Consider the following 13418-nt stretch of genomic DNA (forward strand, 5'->3'; position numbering starts at 1 on the left):
GTAGAGGCAATTTTGCGAGCTTTGGTGTTTGTGATAACAAAATTTGCAATTCGAAAAGTTTGTCGTATGAGTAGAAAGAAGGAAAACAAAAGAGAAAAAACAGCAAGAAGAAAATCTAAAGCAATAAAACACAAAAAAAAAAAAACGTAAGGAATGGATAAATGTGCAATAATTTTCATCTTCATAGTTGTTAAATCTATGCAAAAAGTTTAATTAAATAATTTTGTCGGTAAATGAGTCAAGTGAGCATTGAAGAAAGCACAGAGAGTGAGACAGAAGGAGAGAGAAAGAGAGGGTAAGAAAAAAAAAGCGAAATCTTTATTGCATTTAATGTTAATTAAATTCACAATCAACTCTTATTTTCACTTGCCACTTTCACTTACACAAAGAAAATTGTAAACACATACAGAAGAAAAGAGAGGGGGATAGAAGATAGAGAAAGGAAGAGAAAAACCACCTGCGGGCAATTTGCATTTGTATTTCTCATTTAATTAAAAATGTCGTTTCAATATTTTGCCCCAACACCGCATTTTAATTAAGCCACACACACACACACACACACACACACCAATACACTCACCGAAACACACACAGTTTTGTGGCTCATGCTGCGTATACGCAATGTTGGCTTAAATCTTTCTTCAGCCAGCCAGTCCATAAAATTTATGCATGACTCAGGCATTTTTGGTTTTTTTCTCTGCTTTTTTTATTTTTGTTAACTTTTTTGTTGACTTGTTTACATGGATCCCTGACAAATAATGATGCGCGTCTTTTATGAATATGAATGATATCCCATGCTAAGGCTGAAAGTGGGACCCCGCAATGTAGAGTAAAGTGGAAGATGGGGGAGCAGTTGTGTCCCATGTAGAAACGGGGGCGTGTCCATAAAAACCTAAACGCCCCTGCTCAGAAAGCATTAAATTTTGTGAGCATTTTTATATGGCCAGATCGTGTTATGACAAACGCTTACAAGTTGTTATCGCCAGCAAGAAGGGTAGGGCAAAAACGGAAGAGAAAATGCGAGAGAAGGCAAATACGAAAAAGATACCAGAGAAACAGGAGACAAGTGAGGTACCGGTGCGGCAAGATGTCAAGCCGGATAAGTGGATGGATTTGCGTTACAATAAAGGCAGTTGGCAGATGAGTTCCTTCTCTGTCACCCCAAAAGGCAAAGACGCAGAGCAGGTAGAACGGAATAAGATTATTAAGAAAAGTTACCAAAGATTTTTATGCTTTTTTTATTATAATTGAATTGAGTGAGATTGATGTATGCGCCTTTGCGAAATATATCATTTCACTTAGGCAAATGAAATCAGCTGCCACCAAAATAATCATCAATGAAGCAATTTGGTCATAAGTAAAAAACAAAAAAACTACAAGAAAACTGATTATGTTTGGGCGCCAATTCAAACTTTCTATGTATAAGCTAAAGACTCAGATCTCATAGATGAACTAGTTTTATTATAGATCATAAATATACTCTCGTTCAACTCATACGCCATTTAGTTAAACTAATTTACCCTATAATTTACTCTTCTTTCTTAATCAAATTGGTTTAGAAACTATTTATACTATCTCTAATATATATACTACGTCGTCATTGAATTAACATCCTTACAGGCATAAAGCCCAATCTAAACGCAATTATAAATAAACATTTTCTTACAAAAAAAAAAAGGAAAATAATTAACTGAAAACTTTTGCGTATAATATACATAACGCATCTGGTCTGAACAATACTATATAAATTTACATATATGTATATATAGATATATATAGATATAATTTACGGTTCGCTTAACCTAACACGAAATGAAATCACAAAATAATTTTTTCTCCTCTCCCTCATAAAACTGAATATCCCCGGCGGAGATGTATGCAAGAGCGAGAGAGTGAGAGAGTGGTACCCCGAGTTACAGTTCGAAGTTTACCTCTAACGGGCCATAACATTTGATTTAATTTTCATAAATTTATAAACCAGTTTTCCAGTTTGTTTGCTATTTTTGCATAAGCATTTTTCATCGGAAAAATAACACAACAACAAATAGAAAATTTGCTACTTTTTCGTACTACTTTACATACACATACATATCTATGTACATATGTATGTATGTTTGTACGTATGTATGTGTGTGTGTATACAATTTTGCCGAAGCTCTTTTGGTAGAAAAATGTAAATGTTACTGGCCAACAGTTTTTGCCCATGAATTTTTATTTGCAACTGCCATTTAATATACAATACATTTCATAACCATCAACAAAAATAATAACAAAAGCGATCCCCCAAAAAACTAAATGCACAATATGACAGTTTGTATACTCTATAAAATTTCCTAAATATCGAAAAAGATTTAAATTTCCATGATAAACCATTTCAACAGATCCTTTATTTAGTAAAGGATCTTCATTATATTAAAGTAAAATTGACTGCTTTTCTACGAGTGGTTTTTGTTTCGAATTGTCTGTTCCTACAAGTTTATGCCATGGGAAAGTAATTTTCTTTTAAACTATGATGATAAGATCGAGTTTTAATTGATGCCTTACAAACACCAATTCAAATTTACACATAGACTCTTATAGAGTATACAAATCATAAGTTTAAAGGGATAAAAAGTTCTCCGGTGCTGCTGCTGCTGCTGCTGTCTGCCTGACACTGATGTTGAATGTTGCCTGTGTTGGATGTTGCCTGTTGCCTGTTGGCTGTTGGCCTGGCCTGTCTATCTGTTTGCGAAACATGCGAAATTCTCGCGGGAAGCATAAAATACATTTTACATTTTACATAAATGGATGGAATTGCACATTAATATGCGCCAGCAAAAGTTTCCCATAAACTATGCTGGGGCCAGGAAAACTCTATACTCACCCACTATAACCCTCGTGCCCAATCCCATCCAATTTTTTTTTTTTTTTTCTGTGGGTGAAATGGGAAATGGGGAATTTGTAAATAGCAGCTGCAGTAAACGTAGATGGGAATGTGGAAAGTACAGGAATAGCAGACACTCACACGTCGAGTGCTCTGTGCGCAATGCTTTCATTGCAATTTTCTAATTGTTAGTTATGTGATATAAACAAAAGTCCTAGAGAGTTGGCTTCTTCCTTCACCCGATATGCCCCACAGGTGGGACGGTCTGTCGCTCTCTCTCTCTCTCTCTCTCTCTCTCTATCTCTTGAAATGCAAATGCAATTTTCCCCAAGCAAAAACCTGCAATTAGTTAGACAACAATTTTGGTTTCGTTTTCTCAATAATTAGTTTTAATTGCTGTTTATGACATGGCAAAAGTTTAACAATAAAATTTGTGAACATCATATTGGCAACAGGCAGGAGCCAAGAAAACGCTTAAACTATCTTAAGGCATCTGTTAGCTCTGTCTCTCCATCTCACTTGCACACACTCAGTCTATTTGTTGGCTTAGAGCCCATATCAACCAGAGATTTGGCAGCACTTTTGGCTACAGTTCAGTCAAATAAAGGCTAATGTCATACCAAATTGTTTTTTTATGGCCATGTAAATGCGGATAGTTGAAAACATCAAGTCACTAAAGCAAAAGAAAGAAGAAAACGATTTGGCAAACGATTTCCATAAGTTTTGCTTCAAGAATTTATTGGCCGTTGCTTAAGAAAAACCATAAAAACAAATGTGTTTAAAATTTCGTATAAATTTTTTACACATAAAATATGTTTAACTAAAGTCTTTTGATGCATAAATAGTAAAGTCCTAACGACAACTTTGTTGTAAATCGATCTTCTATCATATGTTTAACGGATTGAGAGTGTTTCTTACTTGAAATTTTCCGTTGCAAGCACATTTTGATTAAATCAATTCACAAATTTGTAAAAATTGCATGAAAAAAAGGAACAATTTAATTACAATGCTGGCAATTTACAATAAGTTAATTGGTCGCACTAGTCGTATCAGTGTTGGTCAACGAGTTTGAACCCACACCCACACACACACACACACGCATGCTATTCCCTATTCTTAGCTCTTAACAAATTTTCATTCAGTTAACATTTCCATTACTCAGCAAATGCATTTAACTCCAATTACAAAATTGAGCAGCCCCAAACAATTGTGCTTCCATCTACAGTTTATTTTCCTCTCTCTCTCTCTCTCGCTCTTTCTCTGTCTATCTATCTATCTCTTACTCGACCAACTCATAGTCAAATTGATGGCACCCTCTAGACAACAATTACGTTCATTTAAACACACACTCACTAAAAGAAAAAGAGAAAAAGAGAGAAAACAGATGAAAAAGGCCAGAGGGGAGATTGAAACAAAAAACCCTTAAAAACCCTTAAAAGGGTCATAATTGGCAATTGAGTATAGAATATAGAATTACTCCCCATATATATATATATATATGCATGTGCAAACATACACAAATATATCTACTGCAGGTCATACAAAACATTATAAATCATAAATCAAACGCTCTAAGCTACAACAACAAGCTTTATATACATATAAATATGTATATATATACCTGCATACATACATATATGAACAGAAGGATGGAACCACACAACAAACACTCATAAAAAATTCCCCATACAAAAAGCAGCAGCAAGAACAGAACGAACAAAAAAAAAATAAAATATAAAAAGGAAGAGAAGAAAAACCAAACAGGAAAATGCTTCGTTTTCATTGTGTAAATATTTAAGCACACAATAAAATGCCAAGGAAAATGGGGAAATTGGTAGAGTCAGAAAGTGGAGTGGGAATATGAAGAGGGGAAAGCGGGAAGCATGGCGACCAAAAACAAAAGCGTAGCAGGTGTCAAATGTTGCGGCCCAAAAAAGAAAAGTAATGGAAAGAGGGCCAAAGTCGGAAAGAAATTTATGACAAACTGTAGCAGACATACCGAAAGAGACACCGACAAAAAGACAGAGAGAGCGACAGAGAGAGAGAGAGAGAGGGACATACAGGGAAAGCAAGAGGAAAGTGACGATGATGATGATGGAGAGGGGAAAGAAAATCGTTTGATTTGCACATATGTTTCAAAAAAGAAAAAGAAAAAGAAAATACATACGTAAAGAAAGAAAAACTCAAAAATTGCTTTGCGGAACTTTTGCTACGTGCCACAATGTTGGAGCACGAAATACTCTATGCCACACTGCAGCTGCCACGGTCAATACGGTTTTCGGTTCTCGGTTCTTGTTTCTCGTTTCACGCTTCTCTCAGATCTCTCTCAATTCTCAGTCGGTCCTGTCCCGTCGTGGTCCAACATTTTCCAACATTAGTTGTGAGCACATAAAAAACAAATAAATTTTATATACGTCATTGGTTTTTATTACTGCAGCAGAGAATGGTGAATGATTTAAAATCGAGTCCTTTTGTTGGTGTTGCCTTTGTCGTTGTCCTTTTATCCGCCCGTCAATGCTGGCATTCATTTCGCCTGCACCTTATCCCTTCGCCTATCATCAACATCCAATCAATTCGTTTAGCTTTCAATCAGCGTCAATAAAGAAGAAAACTTCAAGCGGATTTTAATTAGACAAGCAGACGTTATACCTGTATACCTGTCCCCCTTCTCTCTTCTCCTTATCCCTTCAACTTTTTAACAAACTGCACCGCTCACCTCTCGACGCTTCATTTCTCAAGCAGCCGGTAAAAGTTGTCAAGAGAGCCGGCCCAAGGCGGGGGTTACAAAAAAAAGTTTGTAATCGCATTGCACACGCAACTTTTCACTCGTTGACTCTTCGCCCAATCAGTTTGCTTGGCAGCTTGCGAAATATTTTTGCGAAACGAATTATTGACAATTGCAATTCAATTTCACACACAATTTGGCCAAAAATGTCATCATCGTCGACGTCGTCGCCATCGCCATCGCCATTGCCATCCGCCGTCACAGTCATCGTCATCATCGTCATAGCGCCGTCCGTTGTTCGACGTTGTCGCTATTGTCGGCAGCGGAAACGGCGAAAAACTTTTCAACGGAGTGCAGAAAGTTTTCCACTTGCTGCTGGCTGTCAAAAAAAAGTAAAAAAAAACCAAAGGGGTTTCTCTCCTTTTCCCCCTCATCTCTGCCATGAAAATGTAACTAAAAATATATAAATGTTTGTGCGTGTTTTGGCAGTTTTAAAAAGGGAAAAAAAAAATATAAAATAAAAATCACGTGCCAGGAAGCCGCACTTACTTTTACTTAACCGAACTCTGTTTGCCCTAACAAAATGCAATCACCTATCACATGGATCGTTCAACTGCTGACACTATCAGCGACTATCAGAGTAATTGATTGATTTTATATGAGAAGTGTAAATTTAAACCACTTCAATTAAATACAAATGAGAGTGAAATAAAGAAATTTAACCCCTTTAGGTATTGGCTTAGTCGGAGTTGCTTTGATCTATTTGCATTTGTCAACTTCAGACCCATAATTGATGTACTCCTTGTTGGAATGTTGCAACAAAAAAGCACCCCATTGGGACAATCACAAATATGTTTGTTGTAGGTATGTAGTTTCGAGTATTTGATTGAATGTCATGCTGATTGAGTTGTTGCAATTGCAAAAGAAAGTTTCATTTCTCTCATTTTGTTTGGGTTTTTTTGTTGTTTTTTTTTTTTGGTTTTTTGTTTGTTGCTGCTGTCTTACTTTGTGGCATATTGTGTCAATTGGGTTGCATTGACAGGCAGAGAAGAGAATTTTCAAGAGAATATTTCATGTCAACGGGAGATCATGTGATTACACTAGCCATAATTCATAGCTTGATTTCCTTGTTTTGTGAATTTTTGCAGACGTATGCATAAGAGATTATTCAATGCAATTTGAGTTTGATAAAACGCCATGCCACGTCTAGGCATTTAAGAGGAATATCTGTCTCATCACAGGATAGCCTTTAGTCTAGTCATGGTAGAGTAATCTATTCAAATTGACAATTGACCAAATATTCTAACAATACTAAGATCAAAATTAACTCTAAGCCATTTAGTTTAAAACAAATGAGATAATTTCAGCTTAAAAAACTTTTTAATTAAAAAGCAGTTTTCTACAATTTAAGATTCTAAAATTCTATAAAATTTTGTGAATTTAGCTTTAGCCGATGTATACATTTGTATATATAAATCATAATTAGTTGAAATAGGAAAAAAAGGAAGAATATACTGCTAAAATGTTTTCCTGAAATTTAGCTTAGGGCGTTTTTGTTTCTTGTTGTTGTTGCGCCCCTTCAAGCGTCATTAACAGTTGCTGGTTGAACGCGCCCCATAAGCCGCCGCTGCTGCTGCTGTTGCCCCCAAAATTGCCAGACCAAAGCAATTGCAGTTAAAGATTTCAAGAGAAAATGAAACGGAATACACCCTCCTCCTTTCGCTAAAAAAAAAACCACAACAACAGCAAATGGCAACGGCATTTAAAGACTTTAAGACTTGTACTTTGGCCCTGGCCAAATGATATAAACAAACACACAATTTGCGCCACTTAGCAGCAAATGGACGAGGCTATTAATAATTCCATTTTTTTTTTTTTTTTTTTTGTGGTTTTCTCTCGGTCAGCCACAAAAACACAAAAAACGAAGCCAAAAACCCAAACCCCCCGCCCAGATAATAAGGAAATATGACTTAAGGCCACAAGACGTTAAAGACGGGCGGAACAAGGAAGAGAAGGTAAATGGCGACCGCAAATGGCAAAGCTCAGAAAAGGAGTGGGTAGATGCGGGGAAATGGTCAGGAGGAGGGGAAGTGTGGAGTATTGCTATACACAAGTAAACATGGCGAGACGAGGTTGTAAAACAAGAAGCCAAGAAGCAGCCACAGCCACAACACAAACAATAAATTGAGAACAACCGAGCAGAAGGACTCATAAACAATGTAATAATAAGGCCAACTTAAGACGACGACAATGGAGGCCACGGCGACGGCGACGTTGAGGAGGTAACAGGGCGCCCCCTAGCGGCCATCCAATAGCCAGCCAACTAGTTGTTGCCCATCCGCCCTCTGGCGTTACTTATATAAATCTTACTTAAAGCCGACTTCAAGCCTCTGGGCCTCGCACTCGACTTTCTCGTTCCTAATTGCACTCCATTAGAAAAATCTTAATTGTCATTAAGTAGAGCAAGAATATCCAGCTAACGAAATCCAATTTGACGATATTGAAATACCCTATAACAAAACACTTGATGTTAAGAAAAGTCAAGGACACATAGTTACTCAACAAGTGGAAATAAGAGGAAAGAAACTAACTAGATTAAAATTAAAGGGAAAAATTCAAAGAATTTTGTTGAAAATGCACGGCATTCATGGAAGAAGCCAGGGAAACTTGCGCTACGATTGAGAGAATAGATTTTAAACAAGTAAAAAAAAAACTATAGCATACATTTTCGGGACATTAATAGACCTCATTTGCGCCTCGAGTGCTGCAGGGTAAGCATAAAAGTAAGTGAACAGTGAACGAGAAACTAAAAAGAGAGAGAGAAAGACAAACGAAAATTCTTTTAGCTATCGTTCATTGTTTAGCCAAGTTCCGATTCGATTTATGAATTTAATTAACTTGCAAATTTAATTTCCATTTTCATTTCGATTGCCTCTGACAAACAGCAAAAACCTAGATGAATTTGTTCATAGGGCTCCTTTGCTTGAGCTTGCTTCTTTGCAATGACTCTTGGAATCTGGGATCAAACTGAAACGGGAATTGGGTGACAAAATTTTAATTAAATTCATTTTTCCATTTTTCGTTGTTCGTTTGCCATTTTCTTTTGTTTTTGTATTTGCCTTTCTATATCGAGGGCACAAAATGCAATGGCAAATATGAAAATGATGGCAAATAATTGCATAGAGATTATTATAATGAGAATTTTTCATCTACCAACGAGCAACCATTCTCAATTTGGTTCACTCTTCGCTCGTTTTTTCCCTTGTAGTCAATTTTTGCAATTTTCCATTTTACCAAATTGTTTTTTGCTGATGGCAGAAAGGAAAAAAAAAAAACAAAAACGGCAAAAACTTGATTAAGATTTTGTATGAATATTGAATTAAAATTTAATTTGAGTGTATATTAAAATCAATGAAATGTATATAAATATTACCATTATTGAATAATGATATGGAAACATTATTGCTAACTAAAAAAAGTGCAAATGCATTTACTGCAACAGCTTAAAAAATAATGCATTTAATATGATTTAACGGAAGAGTTGGCCAAAAAACTGTTAGAAGGTAATAAAGTAATGCAAAACGAAAAGGCTGACCATTACAAAATTTTGAAAGCTTCGTTTTAACTTCAAAATCCATTTACTCAATTGGCATTATTGTGTCTTAGCTCACAACAAGCAAATTAAAAGACTCTTTAGAACAAGCAATTGGAATCTACTTCAATTTGGTAGCTGGCAATTTGAGTTTTCTTTTAAGTTTTCCTAATTCAATGCATTTATTCTCTCTCTCTCTCTGTCCTATTTCGTTTGCACTAATTTGCAATTCTTGTGAACTTTCTTGGTTCCCTTTCTTGTTGTTGCAATGATGCAATGCTATTTTAAAGAGATATTCCCTCAGTCATTAGCTTAAAGTAACAGGTGACTCACCTGACTGATTGCTACACTCCACTCTCTGTTGTAACACTTGCACTTGATTCTGGTCAATCTCTGAAAAGTTTTTGCCACATCTTTCATCTATCTACAGCACACACACTTAAACACACACACACACACACACACACACATCTAGCATTAATTACCGCACACTTGAAAAACATCTGGAGAGCGACAAAGAGAAAGAGAGAGAGAGAGGGAGGGAGAAAGAGCAAGAGGGTATATGAAAGGTTGGAATGGAGTTTGAGAAAAATCTGTGGCATCACAAAATTGCACTTCAAACTGCTGCTCATCCTCCTAACATCATCTTCCAGTGCCTTTGCCCTCATCCCACCTGCCATCTACTCTCATCGTAAAGTGTTTGCACGTGAGTTTTGTGGGTGCCAACGTGCGCTGATTGAGTTCTCACAGACACACACACACACACAGCCGCACTCACACACTATTCCTGCCAAAGGATAAATGAAGGACGACGCTTAGAGATATGACGTTGTTCAACAAAAAAAAAAAAAAAAAAAACTGAGAAGCAAAAAAAAAAAGAGAGCAACGAGCTGAAACATTTTTATTGGTTCTGCTCTCCTTTTTGGCTTACCGCCCCGCTGAAGTGTTGTTAAAGCGCTTTGGCAAATATTTGATTTTAATTTTTCCAATTAATTGGTTTTCCATCACAAAATTGTAACATCCCGCCTGCTGCCAACTGACTTCTTTTTTTTTTTTTTTCTTTATTTTCTGCATCATCTCATGCAACCCTTCACCTGGCATCATCATCATCAGCGCTTTAAAAACGAAAAGTCAAAACGACAAAAACAGAATACAGCAACAAAAGGGCGGACAAAAAAAAAAAAAACGGACAAAAAAAACTGGACAAGAGGAAAAACCAACTTTGTCCTATGCAGTTTGTCCAACCGCAGAGACAGAGGGAGATAGAGTAAGGAGCAGCTAAGGGGGACAAGACGGGGTTGGGGGCAAATGTCAACTACAAGAAAATTGTCACTAATGAGTGGTAAAAAGGCCGAGCCGAGTCGAGTCGAGTCGAGCCGTTGTCGAGCTGAGTTGAGTCCACTGACCAAACAGTTTGTTTGCATAGGCTCAAGGGCCGGAAATGAGCAACGAAACTCAAGAGGGACGGAGATGGCGGCACAGAGGGTAAGGGAAAATTCTATAAAAGAAACTTTAGAATTGTGTAGAGACTGTAGAGATTGGGAAGGGATGGGCGCTGGAGCAGTAACTAGTGGCTCTCTGTGTAGTCAATATTGGCAAATGTGTCAGTTGCAGTCTCTCCTCGGATGCTGCTGCGGCTTATGAGCTGGTCGAAAGGCAGCAGCGACAGCACACAAAAAAAAAAACACACAACAGAAAAAAAGAAGCAACAAAAACTGTGGAAAAAAAATGAAAAACAGGCAAACGGAAGGGATAATGAAAACCACGACAAAAGCACAAAAGTTCCACAACAGACACCGTCAGGGCAAGAAGGCAAAGCCAAAGCCAGGAGGACAACAAGAGTCAAGGCAGAAGGCGAACCGAGGCCACATATTCAACATACATCTACACCTACACCTACACCCACACAAACACATACACCCTGACGACATTTACATGCAAATTATGTAGAAACAGTGAAACAGTGGAAAAAAGTACTACTGGAAGAAAAAAACCTTTCTAAAAGAATATTAGTAAGGCAATCCAAATACCCTAAAGAGCATTATAACTAAAAGAGCTTTGCAAATAATGCCATTTGATTGATACTTATTTGAATATTTAATAACATTCACTTTTTTTTAATGGATACTAGGTTAAGATTTTAATTGAAAACCTTTTTTTTTAACACTTCATAAGGGAATATAAATTTAACTAATTGATCAAGTTTTTTTCAATAAAAGATCATAAAAATAGTAATGCTAAATAAAAATGAAACTATTTAGCATTTTGCCGCATATAGAAATATAATTAGATAATATTTAGATAGGGTATATAGTGGCAACAACAACAACAACATCACCAACAAGAATATGAACAACAAATGCGAAGTTCATCTGAAACTCTTGTGTTTCGTGTTAATGAGATAAGCATGCAAATGCGCTAATAGAATGAGCTGCTGTTTGCCTGTGCAGGAGATCAGCGGCAGGACCAAGACCAAGAGCGAGAATCAGAATCAAAGCCAGCACCAGGACAGTCAGGGCAGGACAGTCAATTAACAGAGCCAAGCTGTGTGCAGGTGGAGTTGGTTGGCTGGCTGCTTGGCTGCTTGGTTGGTTGCTTGTTGGAATTATTTTTTCCACCGTTCATCATCGTTTATCTTAATAAACCGCGTACTCAGTCAGACATTAAGCCAGCGAAACCAAAAAAGGAAAAAAAAAGAAAGAAAAAAAGCGAAAGGAAAAAGCAACCAAAAGTCCTTTGCAAAATTGCTTAATTTGCAGTTGGCACTCAGCAGTAAGAGAAAGAGCGCGCACACACACACACACACAGCGGAGAGTACAGAAATCAGATTTTCTAGGTAATGGGGAAAGGAAAGACGTGGAAAGACACCTACACTGACACAGAGAGCAAGAGAGGTAGAGATAGAGAACGAGTGGAATGAAGTGGAGCCAGTGCAGCGTTAAGACTAAAGCTAACGTTAAAACGCGGCACGTAAAAATGTTGATAAAACGCACAAAGCCAGTTGATGATTTCAATTTATATTTCCAAGTGGGAACTCATCTTCAGCATTGAAGCCAGGTTGTAACTGTTTCTACCCAAACCCATTTGCTTTTTCCATGTTACCCATGCTAGCTCCATCTCCATTCGTTACACGTTACACACGCAGCGAAATTTGCTGAAGCATATCACGTGCAACATAATTTTTCCAAGCGACTTGGCGACTGACATCCTTTTTACCCCCGCCAGCCCATCTAGCTACCTATCCTACCAACCAGAAGCTAGAAGGATACAAGGATATGTGCGGCATTATGAGCGTGAAGTAGACTAAATAAATTACATTTAAGCGCTAAAGGTGTTATACGCATTGCAAACGAAGACAACGACCAGGACGAGGACAACGACAACGACAACGTAAACGACGACGACGACGACGACGACGACTCGCAAAAGATGAAGGCTAAAAGAGCAAAACGGCTTCTGAAAGTGGAAACAAAAGGGGATATAAATGTAAAATGAAGGACCTACTTACTTAACTGATCTTTTAATGGTATCACAAATGCTGCTCATGTTGCAGAAAAAATAAAAACACCAAATTATTCTCATTGAAAAAATGTGCAGAGAACAAAATCGAAAGAAACAACATGAAAATTTTACTCAAAAAAAAAAAAAAAAAAAAAAAAAAAGGAAACAAACAAACAAACACCATTAACAGTTTTGCCATTCTTGGAAATGAACCATAAAACTTGATTTTTAAAGACCAAAAGCTTAACGAAAAAGTTTCATACTGCTGCTACACCTGGGCAGGGTCATCGTAAATAGTTGCAAGTTAACTGCTAATAACCATAAAATGTGTCGTCAGCAAAAAACTTGAAGAAAGAAATCTATGGCAAATAGATATTTAAAGTCTCTCTCTCTCTCTCTCTCTCTCTCTCTTGTTCGCTCCTCTCTTTTTGGCCATTTACTTCAGATTCAACTTCAGCGACAGCATCGGCTTCAGCTCCAGCCTCAGCTATGGCTTCTTCAACTTCAGCTTGCAAAATGCATTTTGGTTTTCTTCTTGTAAAAGTTTTTGGCAAGCAAATGGAGCAGGAAACAGCTGTCCCTTCATATCTTTTGCATATCAAAAGTATCGACAAAGGATGAGAAGGACTCTCTACATATTGCCATGAGTTCGTTTCGGTTTTTTTTTTTTTTTTTTTTCCTTATTTTTGTCCTCCTTCTAGTGAAATATATGCAAAGTTTGCGTATTCTAAGAGGCG

This window comes from Drosophila tropicalis, unplaced genomic scaffold (genome assembly GCF_018151085.1).
Source record: "Drosophila tropicalis isolate 14030-0801.00 unplaced genomic scaffold, ASM1815108v1 contig_443, whole genome shotgun sequence".
In the NCBI taxonomy this organism is placed as follows: Eukaryota; Metazoa; Arthropoda; class Insecta; order Diptera; family Drosophilidae; genus Drosophila; species Drosophila tropicalis.